At 43.4% G+C, this 15465-nt stretch overlaps 1 protein-coding gene across 3 annotated transcripts in view; it reads left to right on the forward strand.

Moving 5' to 3' along the window:
* The first annotated feature begins 1816 nt into the window (after nucleotides 1-1816).
* The window catches only part of GPR132 (G protein-coupled receptor 132), an 80911-nt gene continuing 67262 nt past the window's right edge, over nucleotides 1817-15465 (forward strand). For all 3 annotated transcript variants that reach the window (XM_065685413.1, XM_065685415.1, XM_065685416.1), the window contains exon 1: nucleotides 1817-2066. The gene's annotated coding sequence lies outside the window, so the exon portion shown is untranslated. The remainder of the gene's footprint in view (nucleotides 2067-15465) is intronic.

The following is a 15465-nucleotide window of genomic DNA, read 5'->3' on the forward strand; positions in this document are numbered from 1 at the left end:
TGTTCTGTTTTGTTCTGCTTCTATTCCATTCCATTCCAATTGGAAGGTACCTACAAGAGTCATCTAGTCCAACTGCCTGACCACTTCAGGGATGACCAAAAGTTAAAGCATGTTATTAAGGTCATTGTCAAAATACCTCTTAAACACTGACAAGCCTGGGGCTTCTAGCACCTGTCTGAGAAGCCTGTTCAGTGTTTGACTACCCTCTTGGTAAAGGAAAAGTTTCCTAATGTCAAGTCTGGTGCAGTTTTGAATCATTTGGTTGGACCTGGGGGTGTTGATCTATGGGAAACTTAACATGAGCCGCAGTGTGTGCTTGCAACCCAGAAAGCCAACTATATCCTGGGCTGCATCAAAAGGAGCGTGACCAGCAGGTCGAAGGAGGTGATCCTGCCCCTCTGCTCTGCTCTTGTGAGACCTCACCTGGAGTATTGTGTGCAGTTCTGGTGTCCTCAACATAAAAAGGACATGGAACTGTTGGAACAAGTCCAGAGGAGGGCCACGAGGATGATCAGGGCACTGGAGCACCTCCTGTATGAAGACAGGCTGAGGAAGTTGGGGCTGTTCAGCCTGGAGAAGAGAAGGCTGCGTGGAGACCTCAGCCTTCTGAAGGGGGCCTATAGGGATGGTGGGGAGGGACTCTTCATTAGGGACTGTAGTGACAGGACAAGGGGTAATGGGTTAAAACTTAAACAGGGGAAGTTTAGATTGGATATAAGGAAGAAGTTCTTTACTGTGAGGGTGGTGAGGCACTGGAATGGGTTGCCCAGGGAAGTTGTGAATGCTCCATCCCTGGTGGTGTTCAAGGCCAGGTTGGACAAGGTTTTGGGTGACATGGTTTAGTGGGAGATGTCCCTGCCCATGCCAGTGGGGTTGGAACTAGATGGTCTTAAGGTCCTTTCGAACCCTAACTATTCTATGATTCTATGATTTCCATGTGTGCTAAAACTGGATACCAGGGAGATCAGCACCGCCTGCTCCATTTCCCCTCCTCAGGAAGCTGTAGAGAGCAATGAGGTCACCCCTCAGCCTCCTTTTCTCCAAACTAGACAAACCCTTAGCCACTCCTCATAGGGTAGTCCTTCTAGCCCTCCTGCCTCCCCTCTCTGGATGCATTTGAGTACTTTAGCATCCTTCTTAAATTATGGTGCCCAGAAATGCACATAGTACTTGAAGTGAGGCCACAGCAATGCTAAATACAGCAGGATAATCACCTATATTGATGAACTAATTGCTTGTTGGGAAAAGCTAAGGTGCTGCCATTCCCCCACTCTTCTAAAGACTCTGCAGAGGGGCACCATCTCTGAAAGATGGTGAGAATATGTGTTTATATACATACACGACAACAAACCCCCTTCTGAGACTTCACAATATTCAACAGCAGAAGAGGCCATATAAATGAGGAACACAAAAGAAGTTGTTGTTGAGAACTCCCAGATTTACTGCCTGGTAATTTATTTTCTTGCAAGTTTTTTATAGTATTTGAATGGCATGTACAAGTTTTGTATGCATCAAGTCCTTCATTAAGAAATTACTTCTATTCTTTTTACATGTTGTCTGTGAACTATTAACAGTTACTAACAAGAACATTATAAACTATGACTCTGACTTTTGATTTAGCATAACATTCACAAATCCTAACCAAAAGGGTCGTAGACTGTGCTTGAGCAATAAGTGGAAGTGCAACAAGAAAAGTGGTGTAACAGTTGTACATGGCATTGTTGCTACATCCTCTTTTGACTCTTGACTCTAACTTCCTGAGGGTCAAAGTGATTACTGTGTTTGAGGTTTAAAACTGGTTTTTTCGTCAGATCTGAGAGCGAGAACTTGGATTCTTTTTGCCTTCTTTTACAGTAGTGGATTGCTTGTTGCCTGCTGGTACCATGGAGGCACAGTTCACCCAAGCCCTTTCTCTGCCACTGACGAGGCATTAGACAACAGCAAGACCCATTCCCAGACTTTTGATTGAGAACCTATAGTCTTAAGAAGACCACGATATTTTGCCTAACAAAGTCACCGGACCCAGTATTCAGGTGAAATCTGATGGTCTGTGATTGCCAAGCCAGGTAAGACAAACTAATGGCCCCTTTTGACTTCCAGCTATCTCATGCGTTGGATCCGGTGTTCTGTGTGTGTGGTGTCCCGTAGGGCCTGGAGCATGGTCAGTTTTGGTGTGTGTGGAGGGGGACCCAGCACACAGAGGTGGCACAGCCAAGGGGATAGGTCCCCACCAGGGAGGCTGTGGGAAGGCTCTTCACAAGGGGAAGGTGCTGGGTGCAGCTGAAATGAGTACCCAGAGACACCTTCAGGAGGAGTCCCGAGAGCTTGAGGATGCTGCGCTTTGAACTCTCACCTGATGTTTCCCCTGGGTGATTGTGACCAGGTTCCAGAGCTGTTCTCAAGCAGCTCGGGCACTCATGTGTCTGCAGGCTGTGTGACGTGCTCTCTCCATGTCTAACTCTTACCAATATCTGCAGCTTGTTGTATGCATTTCTGTTTCCCAGTTGTGCCTCTCCTTTCTGTCTCCTCTCCCATGTTGCAGCTATAGTCCTGTCCCCACCACCCAGCTCCTGACACGCGCTCCTGCTGAGCTGCTCTGGGAGGGAAGCAGTGCCCCAGGGGCAGCACTGGATGTTCGGTAGCTCCCACCTCAGACATTAGCGTGACTGCTGATGTGTCACTGCTCAAAGGGAAGCTTCTCACGTGTTCTCCTTGGCTTCCCTTTATTCCCAGTCACGGCAATTATGCGGCTGCTTTTTGGCGTTTGTTTGTCCTAAGATGTTGTGCCTCAAGTGAGTGCTTATTAGCACTTCCTTCTCTGAAAAGGAGTGACTGCAAAATGAGCCAAGGGTCATTTCCCTTCGCTTGAGACCAGGAGACGTCCTGGCTTTTAAATCAGGCTCCATAAATTTTAAGCTTTAGCATCTCATGTGTTTTGCCTGGAGAGGGGTGGAGGTTCCCCTGGAGAGAATGAGGAAAAAAAACTCCTTCTGACATGACAGTACATTGCTTGGGCAAGTGTTTTTAAGGCATCTAAGACAAAAGACAGCACAGACCAGTGAAAAACCAATCATTAATAGACCAAGCTAATGAACCCAGTCAGAAGACGAAATGGAAGAAGAAACTGACCATTTTCAATTTCTTACATCATCTTTACTTGCACTTCATCCTGCAGAGTTGGGCATCAGCAGGTGGAGTTGCTAAACATCAGCCAGTAAAAACTGCTGCCAGTAAATAAAGTGCTGTTCTTGAAAATCAGCATGACTAGACTGTGCTGTGTGTGATGAATGTAAAGTTTTAGGCTGAAAATGCTCCTGATATCTGCAATGCTCACTCTAAACTTGGAAACAAGAATTTGGTCTAATGTCAGAAGCTTGAAATTTCTAAGGTCCATAAAAATCCCAAATTTCCCAGCCCATAAATTGCCTTCTCAGCACTACCCATGGGTTTGTCTAACCCATGTTTATTTGTTCTGCAAGAAATTCCAGTGGGAAAAGCTGTCAGAGAACAAGGTGGCCCTTAACAAGTGGTATCAGGAGTACGTGTTAGTGGGGTGATATGGCAGGGAGGTCAAGAGCTGCCGTGGCTGTCTGGTTTCAGTGGTAAGCATGATATTTGTACCTCAACATGTCCTGGTCCTTTGATGGAGTACAATTCTGACACCTGCGTTTAAATCCTGAGGGCAGAAACAAGGACTGCATCCAGGAGCTCCTCTTTGCCCCTTCCCTTTCAGGGTGTGGGTGTACTGGTTGCTGGAGGTATGTGCCCCAGGGCAAACACCCTCAGCAAAGCAGCACATCTGGCCCAGAAACAACCAGAGGTCCCGTCCCAGGCTCAGCACTGTTTCTTTGTTAAAGACAATATGTTCCCCGTGTCTTCTCATTAACAATCCCATGGATGCTAATACGCGCTTTGTTTTTCTCCATCAATCCCATGCCTTCTCTCGGGCCTCAGTTTTAATTTCTTTTCTGCAGACACAGTGGTGATGTTGTTACACGCTGCATATTCAGGAAGTCTTATAGCCCAAAGAAGCCCAACTTTTCTAAACCCATGAGCTGCTCAGTGAAATTTTCACACTGCCTACAGCTGCAATACCACCCACCTCCCACAGAGAAGCAGCTCATGGGTGAAAGACAAGTGTGTGCCCAGGGCTTTTTTACTCCATCCCAGGAGCAGATGTCCTGCATGACTATGGCAGGATGGTAGCCTGATGGTTTCATTCTCAGGTAGGGACTAGACACCAACACCCCCTCCAGTGTAACCCACAAAGTGGGTACATGGGCTATGGGTGAGGGTGTGCCACAGACAGAGGGAGAAGGCAGGGAATCAGAAGAATATTGTTTCTTGATTTCTATGCTACAATTAAGAAAAGGTTGTGTTTTTCATTTTCACGTGCCTCAACCCCCACCAGCTGCATGCACCCACCCACAGAATGTGTGCTGTGTTTTTATTACAGCTGTAGCCTCAGGTAGCGTGGAATCGGGGCCAAGCATACATTAGTAAAATTAGAAGAAATATCATCTGACGGGTCTGGACAGTGCTGTGGGCAGAGCATATTTGGCAAGACTGCTTCCTTCACAATCCAGCCCAGAGACATTCCCTGATCCTATCTGAACAAGGACTGAACTTGCAAAACGAGTCCCAGCTTGCGAGCTGAGTCAGGGATGTCTTAAACACTGCTTCAGCATCCAACACCAACAAGCTTTTTTTATCTTGTTCATCCTGCTTAAATAAACGCAGCAAGCCCTCATGTTATTAGAGCAGCCTTGAGGGCTGTAAGGCATCGGTCTTTTTTTTTCACACCCTCCAGCATTTGTCCCTTTGTATTTGGCCAATTTTGATCCATTATTCTCTTCTTCTCTAGCTAAGCTAACAAGAAACTAGACTACACTGCTAACAGACAGTGGTTTGAAACCTGCATCTGCTCCATATGGCCATGCTCATGTTCCTCACTGGTGAGCCATAAGGACATACATACTCACTTCAGTTGGTTTCTATATGTAGCAGCCTTTGAAGGGTGTGTATCTGTGCTTAAAAGCAAGAGCACTTTCCAACTTATCCTAAGTGCCATCCTAATAAAGAGTGCCTCCTTTAAAATTCTAGAGATTTCATAAATTGTCTGTCAGGCAGGAATCTGTGGAACACCCTGAGGCACCCCTCCATCGTATCTGAGAAAGACCAACTAGAAATGCTGCTTTTGGGAAACTCCTTCTGGAAAATGGTGATGAAAAACATCAGATCAGAGGAAGGCAAGATTTACAGTGATCTATTCGGAAAAAATCCCACCTGGTAATGGTATTGCAATGGCTCAAGCTTTCTCTGAGCAAGTTTCAGGGAGAAAGTGCAGATGTAAACACTGTGGAATAATGGCTGCAAAGGTGCATCTACCTTGTTACTAGAAGGTGGAAAGAGAAAACGTTATTTACTTGTGAACAAAAGGAATTTAAAGCAGAAGTTAGTAGTGACAGAGTAGAAAGCGTAGTGTTTTGTTCAGCTACAGAGTAATAGAGACAAAAGGCTGATACAAAGGGACTACACAGGGTGTGTTTGATGCTTTCATAGCCTTGATTTATCTTACTTACAAAAAGGGCAAATCACAGAGAATAAATGAGTCCTGGGTGGTAATAAACAAATTGCAACAATATATGGGAGAGAGAGGGTCATGCTCTCATGTACCATGGATGTACCGAGATTTACCGCTCTTGTGTACCAAGAAAGACATGTTCAAATCTAAATTTCTAAGAAGTGAAGATAAGGATCAGATTGGAAGAGAAAATAAAGGCAGCTTGAAACTGGCTTTTATCTTAAATAGATTTTGCTCCTCTTCCACAGCACAGTGCAATGCAGTCATCATGCCCCTTTTCTCACCTTCCTTTCGTTTTGCAGTATCACTCAGTCTTTACATGACATCTTTACATGTCAGTACTGCCTGCTATCAGCACAATGCACATTCCTTTAACAAACAACACCATTCCCCTCTCATGGGCTTAGGATGAATTATTTCAGAGATATGATTCAAGGGCCTTAAATATATTGGCTTTAGAGCTATTTTTACTTGCAAGTGCTTGAGCCAGACCTTTGATGTTTCGTTTGGGGCAAAATAGTGAACACATTAAAATGAGAAAGAGCTGGTGGTTTTGTTCTAAGTATTACCAGAAACCAAGGTAAGACCCAGAAGAGGAAGGGAAGGGGATTGCAAAAGATCTCTGCTGGATACTTACTCTCTCCAGGGCTTGCAAACCTGTCTTGTAACGCTCTTAATCCCTTCTCCTGCAGAGGAATACAGTATCACTGAAATCTTCACAATCTCCTGCAAACAGAGATTTTAATGCAGCCCTTTGTATATTGTTTCTGCAAATCTTTCATTTTTCAGGAGATAAAAAAAAGGGTCATTTCTTCTCCGGAGCCTGAAGGCTCAGTGAAGCTATCCAGTGTCCTACCCTGCTTTGCCTCCCATCCAGCATTTTGACAGGCATGGACTAGTCCATATCCAGACACCACCTTGCTGGACGTGCCAAAGGAATGGCATGCTGGAGACCATGGCCTGACAATTTCCTAAAGTACAGGTGAAGGGAAGACAACCACAACTAGTGGGCTTGAAGACAATAAGTCCACGTGGCAGAGACAGAAGCCTCTAGAGAGGCCTGCAGGCCACTTGTGGTGTCCTCTGCCCAAGGGTCTCCTCACTCGTGTTGAGCTAAGGGCCTTGTGGCTCCCCATGTCTCTGCCAGGACCCTGAGTGTTGGGGATGAAGAGCTATGAGGGGCTTGTGTATCCCTCCAGAGCACCCTATGGCTATGCTGGGTGTGTTCCATGAAAACAAAGGAGGCAAGCCTGGACCTGAGAACAGCCTTAGCTACCTGTATTAATGCCATCAAAGGTGGAAGGGTTCAGGAGGCTGAACTGATCTGCTCCTGTCCCCCTACCCGTGCAGGAACTGCCGGAAGTCAGAAGTGAAAAGCAGCTCCAGCATAGGTCATTTTGGCAAGTCTGACCTGAGATAAGACAGGATATTTCTCATCTAATGTCAGCTAAAAGCAAGAAGTAGAGGGATGTCCCCCTCCATCCTTGCTGCATTGGGAACAATTCGCATCCAAACCAAAACAATCCCAGGATCATGCCCTGGTAAATGTGCAGCCTATTTGCTGTTCCAGGTAATGAATTTTACTTACTTACATTTTACTACATCTTTCAGCATGTGGGTAGACCCGTCATTGTCTGTAGCTATTTTAAGGAGACTATGTATTAGAGGTGGCCCAGTATAAACTCGTCGTATCTGACATAGGTAGAAGGGAGAGTAATTTATTTTTTATTTATATTTTTTTAGGAAAAGAAAATTCTATAGAAGTCATTTTAAAGTAAAAGTATTCTGGGAAGAATGTGGGAGCATAAGAAGAAAAGTCTGGAGAAAAATGAAAGCAAGTCATATATAAATAAGCAGGGGAAATGCACGGTGCAGCAAGATGGTGTTGATGCTAAAATGGGAGGAGTTTTGAATGTTATTGAACAGAAAAATTACCCTGTGGCACCTACAGAGATTAGCCAGGAATGACATAATGAAACTGGAATAATATAGGCTACCAGCACTCAGGAAAAAATATCCCCAAAGATACTCCGAAGCAGCCATGTAGGGAAAGGCTGGGAAGTGATACAGGAGGACATGTAACTTTTGGCAATCACCTTGCACTGCAAAAGACCCATGCCATTCTCAGTGGGCATCACACTAACCAGCCTGGCTTCAACACAGCTGGAAGGTTGCTGTTCATTTCTTGGCATCCCAATGCCAAACACAGTAAAATCAGAGGCCTCAAAGAAGAGCAGAGACATGATCAGATCGTTTGGTGTGGGTTTGATTTATGAAGATTAAGTGATGCTTAGATATAAGCTGGCAAAGAGATAAGAAAATAGCAGACATGAGTCTACAAGTATCTGAAGGATGTAGGCAGGGTCACATAGATGTGCTTCAACGGAGAAAAAACAGTATATGATAGGAAGAAGGGAAAATTCCCTACCAGTATCAAGTAGGCACGACTTGGACATAGGGTCTCAGACTAAAAGAAAATTCTCTTGAATGGGACCTTTCAAATAGCAGAAAATTATCTGTAGATGCAGGCTTGCTTGGATAGGGTAAAACATAATAGTTGCAGCTCAGACTTTTAAAGATACAATGATTCTTGATGAAAGGTGAATTTTAAAAGTGAGTTCATTTCTACAATGGATGCAGTGAGCTAAAAATATCATTACCTACTTCAGTTTTCTAAATTTCCTTTAAAACCATTGTGTGCAAGGCGAAATCCAAGGAAAGACAAGAAGCTGAGAGCTAAAAGTTAGAAAAATCATTAAGAAACAGCAAAGAAACGTTAAGAGCACAATGTGTTCAAATCAGCAGAGGGCCAGATGGTACATACCCAAGGGTATTAAAGGAATTATCTGCAAAACTCTTAGGCCCATTATCCATTATATTCAAGAGCTCCTGGAGAACTGAGGAATCCCTGATAACTGGCAGAGGGAAAACACCCCACTTCTTTTCCAAAAGGGGAATTGCAGATCAATTAACTTAACATCCTTTCCAGGTGAAACTTGGTCTCTGATAATCAGAAAGTAGACGATCTGCAGGAAGAGCAAAACAGAAACGTGTTGCACACAACGACAGGTTACATTAAGAGAAGCAGTGCATCCAAGTGGTACAGACTCTACAGCCAGATTATACTCACAGTGTCGATGAGAGGAGGAAAACCACGGGGGGGGGGGGGGGTGGGGGGGGTGGGTGGTGTGAGGAGAGTAAAGAATAAGAATCTGCTTATCCATTATGTGGGCTGGAGTATAAACCATAGTGGGACATGCTGATGGGAAGAAAAGGGGGATACCGTCCCTTGAGTCACTCAGTAAATTTGCCCATAAGGGTTTTACTTATAGACAACTGGTTGTAGAGAGCTCTCCTGTAGAGGCCTCCTTGATTTCAGTAATTGTATTCAGTTTCTTCAGACGTAATATTCCTGTGGATTCTGGTCCATCCCTAAGAGATTCTGTGCAGACACAGTTGACTCTAACAGTGGCTGGACTGGGCCCAAAGCAGAGCTAGAAAGATGTAGGGTGTATGCAGAGAGTAACAATGAAAGATTAAAATCAGCCGTTAGTATAGAAAGTTGAGTATGCTTGTAAATATTGTCATGTTGGGCTCCTCAGGGCCTCCTGCTGTTTTGGACATTATATTCGTCTGCAGTAGCACTGAGGGAGGAGGATAAAAATGCATCAATCAAATTCAAAGATAACACCCAGCTGGAGTGTGAATTGCAAATCATTTATTAGAAGCACCATCCTAAAGGGATTTCAGTAAATGAAGAGTGTCACACAATGGGAATAGAAAGAAACTGAACAATTCTAAGTGCAGAAACATCCACAGGGTAACAATGCTCACAGGGGGGAGGTCAAAGCAGTAAACCAGAGGCTGTGGAGAGCAGTAATCCAGAACAGACTTCGGGATGCAAATGTTGATAGAAAACTACAACTGATAATTCATTTAAAAACCCAGATCAATCCACTTTTGAAGTGCTAATAGGAGTACCAGTTGAGGCACGGCCTACTGAAAAAAGTGCATGCAAACAGATAATGTTATAGATCAACTGGTATAGACAAGAGGGTGGAAGGAATTATCTATTTACTAGGAAGATCAAAGGAAATAAACACATACATCACCTGGAAAAAAGGGAGGCAGCAAGGTACAGTCTGATATGGAGACAAACCTTACCATGAAAGAATGCTGCTGAGTGGGAGGGAGAACCAGGACTCGCCAGTTAGCAGTGATGGAGCTACACACGCAGGGCCACACTCAAACTGAGAAAAGGGGTAATGATCTGATGACTTGACAAGATCTCCAGCAGGATTTCCTTGGAAAGGTCCCCAGAAGAATAGGGTTTAAAACCACTATACATTCCAGTCCTGTGTTTTGTTCTCCTCCTACATGGAGTCACCAGTTGGCTGCCTCTGAGTTCAAGGCATGTTTACAGACAAATTTTCAGCAGCATTACTTGGGCCAATAGATGTGAAAATGGAAGAAAAACTAACAAAGTTTGAATACTGGAAAGAAAGGGTTATGGTAAGGGGAAGGAAAGTTGCTGCTGAAGAGGTGGAAAATCCCAGCTGCGTGCGGTTAGGTCACTTCGGGTGTATACAGCCAGGGATGGCCAAGGCAAATGCACTGTAGGTAAAGAAAAGGACATGAATTATCACATGGAGAAGCCCAGACCCAGCACGAGGAATGCAGGTGTTCTTTGTAATGGTGTTGCTTGTTCCCCTTTCTTGGAGACTAGTCGACATGGGCCAGAGAGGAGATCAGTCTCAGCTCCTTCTTGATATTACTGTGGAAGTACCATGGTTCTCCCATGTGGAAACTTGGAGAAAGCTACACTGCCATACCTCAAGGGCTTAACTCCTGTTACCTCACAACCTCAGCTAGACTTTCGCCATAGACAGGAGACTAATGCTACACTTTAGTCCTGGTTTAGTCCTAGGACATTTAGTCCTAATGCTACACCTGAGAGGTGTCCATCACCTCTCAATGTCTCTGTTTCCTTTGTGGACAGCACCACCCAATCTGGCAAAATATTAGAGGACCTATTGATAATTGCAGTGGTTACCCTGAAAAGTGCTGGACCACTTGTTCCACCATGCTCCCATTTCTCTGGGTTAGCTGCCCACTGACTTCTGCCTGGGATTCACAGTGCAAGCTATGATCCAGAAACCTCAAAAAGTGCATTTTTCTTTGTTTTCACACGTCACCTCCAAGTCTTTATTAACATGGGGCTTTCAGGAGCCTAAGGCAGAATGTATCTGCAGCAGGCCTCCTGCTCTTGACTTTGCACCCAGTAGAGACACTCCTCATTCTTATCTGATCTTCACCAGAAGTAGCAGCTCTTCACCTCTCTGCTCAGGCAGTGTTGCTCACAGTAGGCTAAGGAATTCCTGTCAACTCTTCTTGGTGGGAAGGCTTTCACTATATGTAAGCGATATGAAATCCACCTACATGTTTGGGAGGGTGACAGCATATTATAATCATACAGCATCACTCAAGTGCCATAGCAGTGACTGTAGCAGCACTAACGGAAGCTCTGAAGGAAGGGAATGAGAAATTGACTCCCACCACTTGACTCATGTTGATTGCTGCTTAGATACAGGGTGAAGCAGCCACTGAATCCATGGGTGTCTGTGGGCTGCCAAGTTTCTAACTTGATGTTTTATGGGGCTCTGCCTATCAAAATATTGGGATCTGCTGATCTCTGGTTACCATGCAGGTTTGGGGAGTATGTTTTAGTGGCACAGAAGCCATAGTGAGGCACCATATTGCTCAAAGGCTGTCCAAGTTAGCTGCATTTTGAGCACGAAAATAAGGGAAGAGCCATCTGTGTACAGTAGCTATGAGCTGTTGAAAACAGTTTTTAAGGGGCATCTCAAGGCTCCAGGACTGCTATTCTGACTGGACAACGTGGTGCTTACATAAGTATTGTTTTGGAGAAACAATCATGAAGGGACTAAGCAGATACGTGAACAATTGGATTTGGGACTAGCATCAAGGACACAAAGTTGATATCATATTTTTGAAGTAAATGTTACATTATCTAATCTTCAAATTGCATGCCACTTTGGTGTTACTAAATGAAAGGAAGTGCAGACTCACGGTTGAAACAGTGGGACAAGTAGCTGAGGGTCAGTTCCTAGTTCTGTCCCAAGCTTCCAGAACCCAAGTTACTTAATCCTCCTACCCTTATGCCCACAGTTCCCTATCAGGAGATAAGGATAATACTACCTTTCTTCACACTTCCTCCATTTTATCTATTAAATAATGGGGGCACATTGAGAGATTTAAGATGCACTACCTCCTGCACAGTTAAACTCCTCATCTTGATTGAGGATATATACATTATCATTATTTATGTTAATTTTAGCTGTCCCACCAAGTTCTCATAAACAAAAGAAGACTATTACAGAATAACACTGTTACGGAGCACAACTGACTAAATATTACATGGGTCTGTCTTTCTGTCATATATATCTGTCTACATGTGGGCGATGTGTTAGAGCCTGAGTGGTTTACAAAGGGGCCAGGTTTTGTGATGGAGAGTTTATTGTGACAGAAAGACTGAAGTCTAACTCTTCATTTTCATGGAATGGCTCACAGAACTAGCTATTATTCACTACATGTCTACACCATGAAAGATAACATGTATAATTAAAACTAATACAGATATTTGATCAGTTTGGGCACAGATTACCACACAAGTCTATTTCAATTAAAAGAATAATGTCTATTCTACACTTTGCAAGCAAGAGTAAAAGTGTACATATACTGTTTTCCAAATCATGGTGAGTCAGTGATAGACTATTTAAAACTTCCTATTCAGGTGAGAGATTATCCCCTTGTCTTCTTCCAAATTTATGATCTTCCTTCCTGCCTTTAATTGTCCTGGTTTTCCTGAGGAAATCAAAACAAAATGGTATAAACCAGTAATTTTGCTGTACATGGTGCATATGATATGGGTTTTAACTTTAATGGATTTTACCTGTCTAAAGCTAAGAGTGCAGCATTTGTATGGGCCTGAGTTCTTGCTGTGAAGGCGGAGAGCAGGTTCTGCTGCCTGGTTGGGTTGGTTTGGCTTGTTCTCCAAAGCGTCTGAGGACATTCAGGGCCACATCCAGGCTTGCAGTCATCTCATACAGTCTCAGATGCTTAAAAGTCAGGAGCTTAATCTGTGTTAGGCACCACAGCCACTGGAGAGACAACTCCACTAAGCAATTCTTCATGTGGTTTTTCTACTGTCTAAGAGCGTGAAGAGTTGCAGGTGCTGCCAACTAGGCAGGGTGATTACCATTTTAAGTTGAAGAACTTATCACAAAGTGACAATCTGGTAAGAAAAAAAGCTGTCAGGGCACAAAGGAGTTCACACATAACTGCCCCTGCACCCATTGAGGTCAGGTTGATAACTGCCCTGGAATTTATACAGTTACAAGGAAACAGTGATCTAGGTCCTTCCACCCACAAGGTCATATACAGCTCTCAAGTCCAGAAGCGGAAGCCTGAAGTACCTGATTAGGTATCTGCCTTCTGCAGGGATTGAGTTGAAGACATCTCTGAGACTAATGGTCCTCCATCTCCTTTTGCCAGCTAGTAAGGAAGGAAAGTTTAAAATTTCAGTTTCAGTGTTTCTTATTCATTCCTCCATGAATTTATTTTAATAAATGGGATGGAAGGGGGGGTATCAGTGCTTGCAAACCAGGAGTTCTTGGCAGAATTGATGTGCCAGTTTCAATTTATGTCCAATATGTGCCACTTTCTGTTTCAGTTCTTAACAGTTGTAAATGACCTGACACAGAGCACCCTGAAATCTGTGGGTTTCAGAGCAAGTCTGTGATGGACTCAATGTCTAGAAATGCTGACTATATTGATAAAGCATGAGATTTTTAGTCAAGCTGGAGCAGCCATGCCAAACTTTGAACTGCCTCAAGATTACTTCCAATGACAAAATACCTTTTAACACTATACCCCATCTGAATTTTTCACAGGGACTAACTTAATCCTCTTTCATAAGCCCTGTAGCAATAACAGGCTCATATTTTATAACAAAAATCACAGTTTCACTTTGCCTTTATAGATGATACTAATCTTTACAATAAGGCTTTCATCACCACAGCTTCTTTAAAGTAAAAGGATAATAAGGGAAACATTTTTGGTTTTAGGCAGACAAATGCTGAATCACTACAAAATGTGCACTGTGCTCTTAAACCTGCTGCCAAGGAAAAGTGAGAAAACAGGCGCTTTTCCTGTGTTTGTCTGTGTCATCCTTTCGTAGTGTCTGTTCTACAAACAGCACCGTTTGTGCATTTGAGCATTGACAAGCTTGCAGATTAATCTCTCATGTAACCCAAATGTGAGACAGATCCCAGCTGAGTAGTTCTCCAAGTTATATTGATGTCCTCTTGAGGTTACTTTGCTGAATATGGTTGTGGTGAACTCACTGATAACCTCACTCCCACAGGAAGATGGAGCAGTTCACAGCTACCAGTCTATTTGTCAAGCATGACCTCTATGGTCACTGATTACTAGCTTCTTCAAGTTCGGTAGCTATATGGTTCTGTACACTTTTTACATATCCTTTACAAGCAAAAGCATTTGAGTTGCAAAAAGCAAGTCCTGTCACGGCGAGTATTTCTGTTGGTTCATTTTAAATTTGTTTTCCCAACACACTCAGGTGTCAATGCAACATTTGCTTTCTACTCATTTGCCCCGAAAGGCCATGACAATGGATGTCCAGTAAGATGTGAAGCAATACGAATAACATTTAAATTATAATTTTGCTGTCCATAGGACATAGATACAAGTTAATACACCTTCTTTGACACTACAGTAGGCTATATCTTGTCTTCAGAATATCCTAAATGGAGTGTCTTCCTAGAGTCTCTGCTGTTCCCATATATTGGTTTTAAGTATCAGATGAGATTTTCCAGTTGGTTTCAACATCTTATGCTGTGCCCAGTTGATATAAATTGGAATAGGTCCATTATACTATTGGAAACATGTCAGTCTATACCAGCTAAGATTACAGAACAGTTCTAGTTTAAAATATACTTAATGTCTTTTTAGTCTTTCCTTGAACAATGCTAGTAAAGTCACCTGTTTCATCTCAGTTTCTGTCCTCAGTAAGGTGTATGGGTAAAAGTTAGCATTTTGGGGAAGACGAGAGAACAGGACCAGTTCCCACCCAATTTTTGAGGCAAATATCCTTTACAAAGTCATGATAGTAAGAAGCAGGTTTCTGTAAGAACCTGTGGGATAGAAGAACATAATTTACCATGTTAAGTAGTTCTGAAAACAGCTAAATTCAAAGCATTGAAGCAAATCTTTTTGGCTTCAGCTCTGGTGCTGCTTAAATTATTCACTGTAAATATATGACCATACTGATTTAACACTTCTGCTGTTCTTTGTGATTTTGTTGAATGAGATGACCTTGATTTGCTGCCTGTTCAAAGCACAGTTTTGCCTATTAAGTAATTTCCAAGTGTTCACCTTGGGCTGCATAAAGATATTACTGATACGCTCACATAATTCTTCCATTTGAAGTGCCAGTCTACATATATCAAAAAGAAGTACACGTACACACTGCTCTCATGCCCCCATGTAAGCAGTGTTTTGGTAGGGCTTTGTACGTGCCTGCAGTAACCGTGTGCTGGTGGTCCCTTCTATGTTTTCTTACTTCCACACTCTGATGTTCCCATGGGATGGGGGATGGAGGGCTGTCAGAGAATAACGATCTTTTGGGATGGAGCAGCTAACTCCTATGTGTTCTCCCCCATCATGGTGCCATTTTGCCCTGGTGTCTTTGGGGTGGCTGCTGGTACCATGAATGAAACCAAGCATCGTGAGCAGGGCTCTCAATGGGGACTGCAAGCTGGCTTAAGCAGAGGCTTGAATGG

The sequence above is a fragment of the Lathamus discolor genome, chromosome 6, assembly GCF_037157495.1.
Source record: "Lathamus discolor isolate bLatDis1 chromosome 6, bLatDis1.hap1, whole genome shotgun sequence".
NCBI lineage: Eukaryota > Metazoa > Chordata > Aves > Psittaciformes > Psittacidae > Lathamus > Lathamus discolor.